This window comes from Herpailurus yagouaroundi, unplaced genomic scaffold, assembly GCF_014898765.1.
Source record: "Herpailurus yagouaroundi ecotype Mexico unplaced genomic scaffold, PumYag 142, whole genome shotgun sequence".
NCBI classification, from domain to species: domain Eukaryota; kingdom Metazoa; phylum Chordata; class Mammalia; order Carnivora; family Felidae; genus Herpailurus; species Herpailurus yagouaroundi.
The window spans coordinates 27,021,292-27,033,345 of record NW_024412397.1 but is presented as its reverse complement, the minus strand read 5'-3'; the positions used below and the strand labels follow the sequence as shown (position 1 = coordinate 27,033,345).

The 12,054-nt window shown below is 54.4% G+C and overlaps 1 long non-coding RNA gene across 3 annotated transcripts; it reads left to right on the top strand.

The window, feature by feature from the left end:
- Positions 1-5,969: 5,969 nt before the first annotated feature.
- Positions 5,970-11,646, top strand: LOC121032960 (uncharacterized). Of its 3 annotated transcripts, none has more exons than XR_005791622.1 (3): positions 5,970-6,328; positions 7,015-7,136; positions 8,732-11,646. It is a non-coding gene; the product is annotated as an uncharacterized LOC121032960 (long non-coding RNA). The 3 variants fall into 3 exon arrangements; XR_005791621.1 differs by having other exon boundaries at positions 7,015-8,875; positions 10,872-11,646; XR_005791620.1 differs by having other exon boundaries at positions 7,015-11,646.
- Positions 11,647-12,054: the final 408 nt, after the last annotated feature.

Below are 12,054 nucleotides of genomic sequence, written 5' to 3'. Positions count from 1 at the left end.
AAAGATCGTCTGTACATACAGACTGAGTGATCTTGCGACTTCATTTTGCGATGTCAAGGGCATCAAGAAGCTCTCCTGTCCCAAATAATACTTTTCGCACCTGCTCAATGACACCTGAAATTCCGCCGTGTGGCCTCATTCTAACACCGAGCTGCCAGCACGCACGCAGAAGCAGAGCCCGAGGTCACCGGAGGCTTGCTAGCCAAGGGAGGGCACTGGGTGTAGGGGACCGTGTGTGTAGCAGGCGAGACCAGGGGAGGGGCAGGGCTCTAGACCAATGTGACAGTGTCCCAGTTTTGCTCAGACGAGCCCCAGTCCAGAGGGAAGGTGACGACAGTGGCTCCCGGCACCTTTGTTATTTGGGAGAATATTCAGTCTGGGGCAGTAGAGGACGGACAGAGACCCACGCAGCTGGGAGCCGGCACACGGGCAGCCTGGGCGGTGCAGGATCCAGGTTGGGGTGATCCCTGGGTTCCAGAGAGGCTGAGAATTTGCTAAGAACACAGGCTAGTTTGGGTTCCTTGAGCTCACACGTCACCTCCAAGATCCTTTCAGTGACATCTGTGGGCAGGGGGGAGGTGGAGAGAGCAGGGAAAGTAGCGGCAGGAAGAAGGCGTCACTTAGGAGTTTGGTTTGAAATAAAAACTCTTACCCGTCTCACGAAGTGGGGCCAGGAAGTGATAGGAGAGGAACCCTGACTTAGAGGAAACGCTAAGCAGGAAGAAGGGGGAGGGGGGGGAGAGGCAGGAGGAAGGGGAGAGAGGAAAAGGCGAAGGAAAAAGGAAGCCATGGAATAACCCCAGGGAGGGAGGAGAAGAGGCAGGGGAGGCCGCAAAGGGAGAGGAGGAGGAGAGTGGGATCTGCGAGGGAGGAGGGAGAGCCGGGAGGGTGAGGGGCACGGGACGCGGCCGGAGGAAGCGCCGGAGAGAGAGGACTGGAGACCTTGAGAGTCTTACATTTTGATCAAGGCATGACTGATAACATTCCAGCGGACCATCTTTCAGCCCCCTTGTTTGATGACAAAGCTCATCCCCCGTCCGCCATCCATTATCGGTTCTCCCTCCCCGAGGCGAGGGCATCAATAATGCTCCCTCTCCGCGATGCCGTGCCTCCCCCACGCCGCACGCAGGCCTGGCCATCGCTGGTGGGCATTCCCGCCGCACATCATTACCGCCCGGACCCCATCCCTCCCCCCACCTGCCGGGCGGCTGACCACCCTCCCCAGATGCCTCACTCCCGCAGGGAGCCCCTGTGCGGAGAGCTGGGCCCCGACCCCGGACCAGACGGGCAGCCAGTCTCCACCCGGGCTGCTGGATGATCCCTGACATCGTGGTACCAGGGCTTGATTTTTAAAAATGATTGTTTAGTTTTGTCTTGTGTTAATTAAGAGGGAGGCTGAACTTCCCCACTCTGGTTGGCTCCTCCAAGAGACCTAACAGTTTGAATTTGAATGCAAACATCCTCAAACATCTGTTGCCGTAATTTGGTTGGATTAACTGTCTAGTTTGCTGGGCCATCTGCTGTCCTCCCCAAACCCCATCACTGCTCTTACCCCCGCTGGGCTGGTATCTCACCTGGCTGCCCCTCTACAGGTGGAAGAAGGGGCCCAGAAGGTAACCCCAGGTCAAAGCCACAAGTCTTCTTCCAGAAAAATCTGGAAACAGGCTGGCCAGGCCCGACCAGGTACCAAATGCCAGCAAGAGGAACCCGAGGAGGGAGGGTCATGTCTAGGCAGCTGGGAGGCCAGACCTCAGAGCTGTGTGACCTAAACCAGGCTTTCCTCCAAGGCTATCTGAGCCTTTCTCGCCAAGGCCAGAGCTGCCGTGCCAGGATGCTGGGATGACGCCCTGAATGGCTCTGGGAGCACTGTTCTATATGAAAGGCATCCCTGGAGTTGTACAGTAGACAACCCGTGCAGCTGCATTGGGCAACTTTGCGCTCAGTCCCTGCGGAAACTGTCTTGAGCTGACATCAGGCGCCCAAGCTCCCTACTCTGGCTCTGCGGAAGCACAGCCCAGGATGCCCAAGCTGCTGACCACCTCAGGCAGAGGGCTGCCTCCCAAACAGGATCAAAGGCACAGGTTTCAGGAGTCCTGCAACCTGCTTCAGAGGCCTCACTTGTGACCTCAAGGCTCGTTTCAGGGGAGCCCCAGCCGGGACGTGTTGCTTGGCCTTGCACTTGAAGTGGGGCCGGCTCAGGTAGAGTGAGGCAGCAAAATAAGCAAAAGAGAGCAGGGATTCGGATCCTGGGATTTACCCTTCTTCCGCAGCCCCCTCACCGGACTCGTCCTCCCTCCCCCCACTCTCCTCCCTTCGGCCACATCTCTGTTCCACGGTCCCCTTGGGCTGCATTCACCCCAAGTGACCCATGCCATTTTCTGAGCCCGCATGCCTCACTCCATCTCTGCCCATCTCCCAAGGTCCAGGTCAGGTGCCTCGTCCTCCATGGGGCCCCCCAGAAACGATCTCCCTGTGCCCAACGCCCATGACATCTGTGAGGGCCACCCGGGGAACAATTGCTATCTACTTCCTCGTATTACTTTCGTTGCTTTTTCATCTGCACCCACGAGCTCATGCTTTGTAAGCACGCGCGGCTGATGAATGAATGGATGAGGGAATGAATGAAACCGCCTGACATCGGCATAACAACGAAGGCCCCCGCACCCCTGGAAAAACCGAGTGCATAGTCCACATGCAGATGTGGGACCTACAACCTCCCAACACCTGTCACCGATTCCAGGGTGTGCACAGGTTGGTGACTGCCACCGGGAAGGGGTCCATTTCGCTGGATGCCGCGAACAGAGTCAGACAGTTAATAGAAACCTATTTCTAATTGCTTGACATATAATAGATACGCCTCCAACCAGCTGAGGCCGCCGGATCGCATTCAGAGCCCTGCTTCCTGGCTTACACCGAAGCCTTTCATGTTTTATTAGAGCTCTGCACATTTCATTTCCTTTTATGTGCAGAAGAAAATGGACCCTTGGTTCTAGGACACTCACAGCACACTTTTACTTGTCAAAGGGCAGCTCTGTAGGAAGCAACCCCCCTGCCTCAGATTGGTGAATTCGGTTTCAGCAAAGGTGGAGAAGGCAAGGGTCACCCTCTACCCCCACAGCCTCATCCAGGAGTATCAAGGTCCCGACTGCGTGCAGGCCAGGGACGGATCGGATGTGGACAGGACAGGGCGGCCCTGTTCCCCGGCTTGCGTTCCTGCTCACCGCGAGAGCAAATCAGCACCCCAACATCTCCCAAGTTTGGAGCTGCCGCTAATATCTCAGCAGAGGGGAAAACTCAGCCGACTCTGTCCCAAACAGGGCTCTTGTGGCAGTCCCGTGGGTCCCTGCCTCCCCCAGCCTCTCCCAGCCTGGACGTTGAGACCACCCACAACCACACTGGCAAAATTCCAGCAACCTTGATACTCTCCCCAGCCTGGAGCAGCCTGGGATCCATCATCCTGCTGATGCTGGGGCACTTGCTGGGGCTCCCAGAGGCCCTCGGCTCCAGAGGGGGCCGAGCGTGGCAGGATTTTCTCGGAGCAGCACGAGGGGCTTGTCCCCACGAGGAAGCCCAGAAGGGTGCATGACGGGTGCCACGGGGCCACGGCAGTCTGGCCTCCTGAAACCACACCCCTAGTCACAACCACACCCGGGTTCCTGCCACAAATGGACTGCTCTTCCCAAAACGTGGCACGGAGACGCGTTCGCCTCAGACATGACCCTTGGCCAACACCCAAGACTCTGTGGGACGGGACTCCTCAGAAGTGGACCTCCAGGACACGGGGACACAGGCTTGTGGCTCTCTGTAGCTGACCAGGGACTTCAGCCTTCACCCCCTGTGCCGGGACCAGCGATGTCAAAGCCCTTGGTTAAATCTCCGCGTGTTGGCAACAGTGAAGTTTTAAGCTTTACGAAACCATGGCCGTGTGTGAGGGTCCACCTTGTCGTGTATCACCTGCGTTCAGTGGCAGGAGCCTCTGAAGCCACCTTTGAGTCTCCTGCGTGATGAGTCACCTGTCCCAACCACATAGCACCATGTGGCAGAGGGGCATTTCACCCCCAGCGTCCAAAGCCTGGGGAACCTGAATGAACTGTGTTAGCCCCACGGGTCTCCCCGGTGCCCTCCTGGCCTCGCCGCTCCGTGTTGGGACCTCCAGAAGCAATAAGAGTAGAAGAGGCAATGACCTTCCCAGTCGGACAGGGTCGTGTTTCTCTCAAGGGTAAATGAAGGGCTGGTCTGCGAAAGCCTCCAAAAATAACAGCTGCCATTAAAGCATTTTAGAGAGAGGGGATAAGGGTAACTGTAGAACTGGACCCAGACCAAGGACAGCAGCCCCACTGGCTCCGTGTCCGGGAGGGGAGAAGCCACAGAGGGCAGTGAGCCCTGTCACCCTCACTTTAGCCACGCGAGTGGGCAGGGGCAACGGGAGCCCCCTCGTCAGCCCATCGTCACCTTAAAACCTTCTGTAGATCACCAGGGCTCTTAGGATAAAGACCAAAATCCTTGGTGGGCCTGGGCCTGCCCACCTCCAGCCTCCCCGTGCACCAGGAATCCCTGGCTCAGTGCATCCCGGTGTCCCCCCGGCTCTCCCGCCCTCTGCTCACATGCAGTCCTGTGCCGTGTCCCTGGGGGAGCCTTGTCTGAGCTCCAGAACAGATCGCAGGCACGGCTTCTCTCTTGTAACCGTTGCAACCACCGGGATCTTTCTTCCGGTGTTGGACTATTTGATTAAATATGCCTTCCTCTGGACCGTCAGTCCCGTGAAGGCAAACTGTGCGGGTTTCGCCGCGAATGTTCTCCTCAGCAACTAGCACCGTGCCTGGCACAGAACAGACCTGTCTGTTGCACAAGTGAATGAATCCAAGAAAGCTTCATTAAAAAGCAAAGGTTCAGGGGCACCTGGGTGACTCAGGCGGTTGAGCCTCCGAGTCTTGATTTTGGCCCAGGTCAAGACCCCAAGGGCAGGATTCTCTCTGCCCTTCCCCGACTTGTGTGCGCAGGTGCACACGCTAAAGAAATAAATAAATACACACATACGTAAAAGCGAAGGCTCAGAACTGGTGAGATGATGGGCTGGGCCAGACACGACCTGACAAACTGCAGGCAGGGGCAGGCTGTGGCTTTGGAAGCATGAACCCCAGGCTCAGATTCTCTGACCTTGTCCAGCCCCACCCTGACCCCAGGGCCTGGTGTCGCACCGTGCACCTGTCTGCAGTTGACAGTTCGCATGGGACAAAGCGCTCTCGTGTATACAACACGCTCCAGGGCTATTGTCAAACAGTCCCATTTCTCAGATGAGGAAATGGCGTCACAGGTGCTAAGCGCCAAAGTCAAATGTGAGCCTAGGGCTTCTCCCTACACATGGGACATCATTTTTTTCACTCGCACCCAACATGTAAACGATTCCCTTGAACCCTTCTGAGCACCGTTGTCCACTCTCCTATTTTCTTCGACCTCATGACTTAACATATTTTTTATTTCCCTACTACCATTGTAGTAAATATTTCAAGATAGAGGACCTAAGTGTGTTTTATTGAAAAAAAATGCTTCGGGGCGCCTGGGTGGCTCAGTCGGTTGAGCGTCCGACCTAGGCTCAGGTCATGATCTCGCGGTCCGTGAGTTCGAGCCCCATGTCGGGCTCTGTGTTGACAGCTAGAAGCATGGAGCCTGGAGGATTCTGTGCCTCTCTCTCTCTGCCCCAATCCACTCGCATCCTGTCTCTGTCTCTCTCAAAAATAAACTTTAAAAAAGAAAAAAAGTTTTATTGAATGAAGTCCAAAGCTTAGATTCTGCTCATCCCTCTAGTTAATTGATAACCAACTGATAACGGTTGATTTATTATCCCCATTCAGTCCCATCCTGCCGGACCTCCTGCTTCTGGATGACTGTTCCACCGGCCACATGACAAAAAGCACACGTAATCTTTCCGTTCTTTGTCTCCAGCCCCACATTTTCCCAGATACTCGGGCTTTAAAGGCATGAAGACCTCATATCCATGTCCATTATCCTGGTGGTGACAGAGTGTCTCCCAAAAATCGTGTGCACTGGAACCTGAGAATGTGACTTTGTTTGGAAATAGAGTCCTTGCAGATGTAATCAAACTAAGATGAGGTCATTTGTGTCCTTACAAGAAAATGAAAAATTTGGACACAGAGATGCACACGGGCAGAAGGCCATGTGATAGAAGACAGATCGGAGTGGCCATCTATGTGACTAGGAGCACCAGGGACTGCCAGCAGTCACCAGAAGCGGGAAGAAGAAGGGAGGATGGAGATTTCCGAGGGAGCACGGCCCGACCTTGATTTTTGGACATCCAGCCTCCAGAACAGTGAGAAAACAAATTTCTATTGTTTCGAGTTACTCAGTTAATGGTGCTTTGTTACAGCGGCCCCAGGAAAGTAACACAGTGACCATGACCATTTCTTTCTTTGCAACCCTCCTGAATTTTACCATTTTCCGCCTTCGTCGTTATTGAACCCCTCCTGTATGCAAAGCATAAGGTTAGGCTCTGGAGAAGCAGACCTCACTAAGGTCAGGGAGTACAAATCCACATCCTCAAGAAGCTTAGGATTGAGTCAGAACTGGAAGATACATCTGGAAATGGCCCAGGTTAAAAAAAAAAAAAAAAAAAAAAAAAAGGTGTGCAGCGAGGGCCCATGAGGGACAAAATATTTGCCAGGGAGTTCAGAGGACAGGAGAGTCTCTGTAAAGAAGGTGCTTTGGAAAAGAGAGAGATTTAAGGCACATCTTTAAGGATGACATCGAATTTTGCTGAGTAAAGCTGAGACGGACGTGACGTGGAAATGCAGAAGTATTCCATCTGGGGAACAGCCAGCCTGGCTGGGGTGGGGAGTCGAGTTAGAGGTGGCTGGACAAAAGGAAGGAGCCTGGATCACAGAGCCCTGGGATGCCACACTTAAGGATTAGGGCTAGCCCCGAGAGGTGGGGTGGAGGGCAGGAGAAGAGCACTGAAAGCCTTCTGCTCTGGACTGACGTCATCCCGTCATGCCTTAGGGCGGCGACCAAGCAGCGGTTGTTACCGATAAAGTCCTGTTGAACGAACCAATAGAAACGATGGTTCTGTAGTTATGCGTTGGAAACACCCTTCTCCGCTCTACGATTGGAGTAACCACACAGTGAGTCCACTGAATTGCTTCTTCCCAGGCAAGACTTGCCCTGGCTCTAAGGAAGTGAGCTGGGGGAAATTTCGGGCGGGAGACGGGGCACTGAGTCATGCCATGGTCTGGGCATCAGTCAGAACAAAGAGAAAATAGCCCCGTGTCACTGCAAAAGTGGGATTCCCGTGATCAAAGTGCAATGTGTACCTCACTTTATCTAGCACATGGCTCCAGGGGGGTCTAAATGCTGGGCTTGGGAGAGCCCTGTCCTTCCAGATGCCAGGACAAGTGCCCGGCTTGCCCAGGGACCCTCTCATTTGGCTTCTGCACAAGTTCAGCACTGGTGTTTAACTTTCCTCCCTTTTTTTTTTTTTTCTTCCTCCCTGTTATTTAAATGGTTTTAAACATGAAACTAGGCCAGGAAAAGGGGGTGGCATTGTTTTAATAATTAGCAATTATGATCGCTGCAATATTAATTGCATATTTCCATAGCAAACACGTCCCCAGAGGGCCAGGGGGAGTGGTGGTTAGAGACTGCCAGAGCCTAAAACTGGAATTCCTGAGAACAGAAAGAGGAGAGGAAATCAACTTCTTCCATTTAAGCAAATTACCACGGGGACTGCAGGGCCCCTCTAATTAGCCCAGCTTGCAGGAGCTGGTGAGCAGGCTGGTGGGAAGTCTCACTCGGTACCGCCGGGCCTGCCCGCGCAGGCCCCTGCCCCGTTATTTCTTTTATTTTTGTCATTTGGGCAAGACAGCAGCTTGTTTCCAGGGGGGCAGCTGGGCCGGGCTGGAGGCTGACACTCCAGATCTCAGTGCCCCGGGCCCCCAGGCTGGGACCCCGGGTTCATTTGTGCAAATCCTGACCACAGAAGGGCAAAATGGGACAGGACCGCAGGCAATTCCGCGTGGTGGCGCTCGAGGGAGGCTGCGGCAGGGGAGGCCGCGGAGCCTGCCTTTCCGATTCCGTGACACAGATCGAGGGGTTCAGGGTGGAACGGGGGTGGGGGGAGGAAGAAGCAGAGGGCGTGGGAGAAGCAGGCGTGACGGGGGGAGAGGGAGAAAGGAGGGCCCCCAAGGGAAGGTGGTGCTGTAGAAAGAAGCAGCAGCCCAGAGGGGCAGGCAAGGGAGTAAGGGGGCCTGAACTGCAGGCAGAGGAAAGAAATGAGGGAGAGCGGGGTAGGGATTAAAACGAAAAGGCGACGGAGCCATCCGGCCGAAGGTAAGATTAATCAGAGAAGACTTCCTGGAAGCGGGGTCCTTCATGACTGCTTCTGGGGCTCTTTCTAACCCATCACACCTCCTCCCCAGCATCACCTTTCATTAGCCACTGAGTGCTTAAAAGCAAACTTCCTAACAGAGGCAAGCCCCGCCTGGCTGTGTCTGTGGCCAGGGGGCCATCTCCCAGAAGGGGGAAGAGTCCCATCCACCTGCTCCTGGTCTGTTTCACAGGACACATGGTCTTCGTTTTAAAGTAAACTTGCTAAGCAAAACTCCAAATTCACAAATAGAGACGTTACAGGGTAATAATTCTCATTGTAAAAGGGTTCCCCCTAAGGTGCCTTTAAATGGGGGGGGGACCCTCCCCCGTGCATGGAGGCGTTTGTTTACAGATCATCGACTCCTCGTTGGAGAAGCTGGGAGGCTTGACGGAGAAACTTACGCACAAAATGTCTCTGGCTGCTTCCAATGGAAAAAGATAAACAATGAAAATAAAGCGAATGTGCTTCAAGAGACGGGAATCCAATCGTGCAACGGTAATGATAGCGATAATACTTGATGCATACAAGTGCCCGTCATTTTGCAGAGCTCTACATGCCTCCTGTCCCCCGCCCCAGCCCCTGTCAGAACAGCGGTGGGGCCATCACCCTGTGCATTGGCAATGCCACACGGAAGGGCAGAAATCAGTCCCAGTGGGCAGGTGAGGATACGAGGCCCAAAGGTCTTAGTGCCTACCTGAGGTCACACCTTGCACAGACAGACTCTGAACCCCGCCCACACTCGGTGTTTCTGGGGTTGTTTTCATCACCTCTTGCTCCCCGTGCGGACGAGGGAAGGATTCCCGCCCTAGGATGATAGGGACAATGGGACACATGACACCCAACACCAGACAGGTGAAATGGAGAGCAAGCAGTCCCTTGGTCACAGATGCTCAAATCCCGAGAGCGAGGATGTCTCACGCTGTGCAGAGCCACCTGGGGGGATGCCCTCGGGAACAGAGGGAACAACAGGGGCTGTGGAAGGCAGGCTTTGTAGTGGAAAGAGGGCGAGATGCCCCCTGGTTCCTGAGGGAAGGTGTGACCTGCTTGTTTGAATCATTCAGGGATGAGCATGACCAGAATTGGCCCGTGGATAAGGACAGTGGTGTGGTTGGGGACCCTTATCTATGGAAGCAGGGTGAGGAAGGGAACATTAGTTTAGATGCTTTGGGGTCCTCCCAATTTCACCAGCTGCCAAAGCAGCACCTTAGTCAGACTTTAATCTCAGGCCCCGCACCACAGAGGTCCCCTTAAGGACAAGGCCCCGTACCCGTCAGCACCCTGGACAGCCCATGTTTCAATAACATGGCCAAGGGCTTCTAAGAAACGATACCACCCAATGCCCAAACCAGGTCAGGAGATGATGTGTCCCCAGGGCAGCGCAGGGCCAGCGGCTCTGTCCCAGAGCAGCTTCCCCCGCCCACCCTGGGCTGGGCTGAGTGGGTTATGGGAGCCCCAGCCCATAAAACACATTCCCCTCCCACCCCTCCCACCTTCCTCTGTTAACAAGTCTGGAAGGCTTTGCTCACTCTGTGTGTACACAAACATTACCCGGTGTATTTTTGATCTTACTTATCCCTGGGAATCCATCGCAAAGCCGCCTTTGGAAACTCCTAAGCAGGATGTAATGCGTGGATTTCAGCCTCTGCTCGATAGTTTGCAATGTAGTTATTCCCCAAGCCTTAGCATGTGGGAAGAAAACAACCGAAGCAGAAACATGTTTAACCAAACAGCAGCTTGGGGGTGGGGGGAGATGGGGAAGGGAGACAGAAAGGGAGGGACAGAGAGGGGAGGCCCTGGGCAGCCCTTGTGCCTGCTTCTTCCAAGAACTTGCTAAATGATTTCTAGAAGCTGCCTGCCTCAGCCCCAGAACTGTCTGGGCTTCCTCTGGCCAAGGGTGCCTGCCGGGTGCTGTTGGCAGAGGGAACTATGGAGGGAGGTCCAGGGGCGAGCAGCAGGTAGAAACGTGGAAAAATGCTCCTGCCAGAACATTTGAAAGTACTTTGAAGTTTAAGGAGAAGAACATAAGGACATAAAACATGATTCCACTACAATAACTCTACGAGGTAAGCATGACTAAGGACAAAAATTAAACAGCGATCAAGAAAAATCAAAGTGCTTTGTAATAACTGGGTGGCGGGCGGGACGTTGATTCCCGGCCCCCCCCCCCCCCCCCGCCTTGGAGAAGTCTTCTATTATAATAATAGTGTTTGGGTAATTACAATATTTTGGTGTGATTATGAATAGTGTTGGGGTAACTGGTAAGAATCAGGAAGGAAAAGAGAGTGTGGTATCACCCCTCTGAGAACTAGTCATCCAGATAAAGGGGCCACTTGAAGCCATCACGCAAATATCTCTTAATTAAAAGAAGTCAAAGGGAATGCTGGGTAGGCTTGAAATTAGGGATTGGTCTGTAAGCAGAGGTGGCTTCCGGAAGGAGGAAGTGCCGGAGATAGAAACAGCCACACTGAATCTCTTTCAACCCACCCCCTAGGCAGGTCAGGTCTGCAGGAGTGATCGGTTTGTCCCGGTGTCTTTTATCCTTTGTGGAGGGCCAGCGCCCCACCTCGAATCACCTAAGACTAGAGCTTACGTGACCGGGTCCGAGCCACCCCGGGACAGGAGGCTGCAGAGGGACAGACGTAGGTGAGGAGGCCCAACCTGCAGCCACCACGGCCACCGGAATGGCGTGGGAGCCTTAAGGGACGAGACGAGGCCCTCACCCGCTCCCTGCCGAGCTCTGGGTGCTCAGTACGTTTCTCCAATACACGTCCACACTGGGTGGCCACGCGTCGAGATTCCAGAGATCTCCGGGCCCTGTGCTGAGGGTCTGGGAGAGGCGGCAGCCACGAAAGCTCCAGTGCCTTCGTCAGATGGATGCCACATAGACAGCGGTAACTATTTACTGGATGGAACCGGGAGGAAACAAGGCCACCAGGAGTGCTTCGTGGCTGAGGCATCCGACACACAGGTGACACGGGCTGTGCTGGGCCTACAGCTGTAGCCCCTGAAGTCTTACCCAGTTCCTCATAACCCTTGATCCCAGCTCCCACCACACGTCTCCCAGCGCCGCTTCTGTGCCCGGCCAGCTCCCCGGATCCCACCTCTGCCCACCCCGTGCTTATCACGTGTCAGCACACCCTAGGCTTCCGGTGAATCGCTGTCCCCCACTGAATCTGTGTAGAGGACTTTGCACTGTAAAATCATGTTATACTGTATTGTATTCTCCAATATTGCTGTTATTATACACTCCGATATTACTATCATCCCCAATATTCTTATTATTATCTCCAATGAGCGGGTTCGTTGTCATTATAAGAGTAGATATCTGCGTGTGCACGGGCCACAAAGGTGAACCGAGGATGGGTCCGTGCCTAAGGGCCAAGTCCATCTGGATGGACAAGGTCAAAGGCCGAGGAAGGTCAGAGCTGAGTTAGAACCTGAGGAGCCAGCTGGCGGCAGGCAGGAAACAGCAATGGTGTGGACAAGCACAGATGTTCAGTGGTTCCCTGCTGAGCAGAAACGCACGACGGACGCTGGTGAAGGGGCGAGAGTGGCCCCGGACGAGAGGGCGCTGAGGACGGGCAGCTCTGTTTCTGCTTTGGCCAAACGCGAGTCCCACCGAAAACTAGAAGACACTGCGTCCCCTGGAGGGAAAGAATGTTGGGGACGGACAA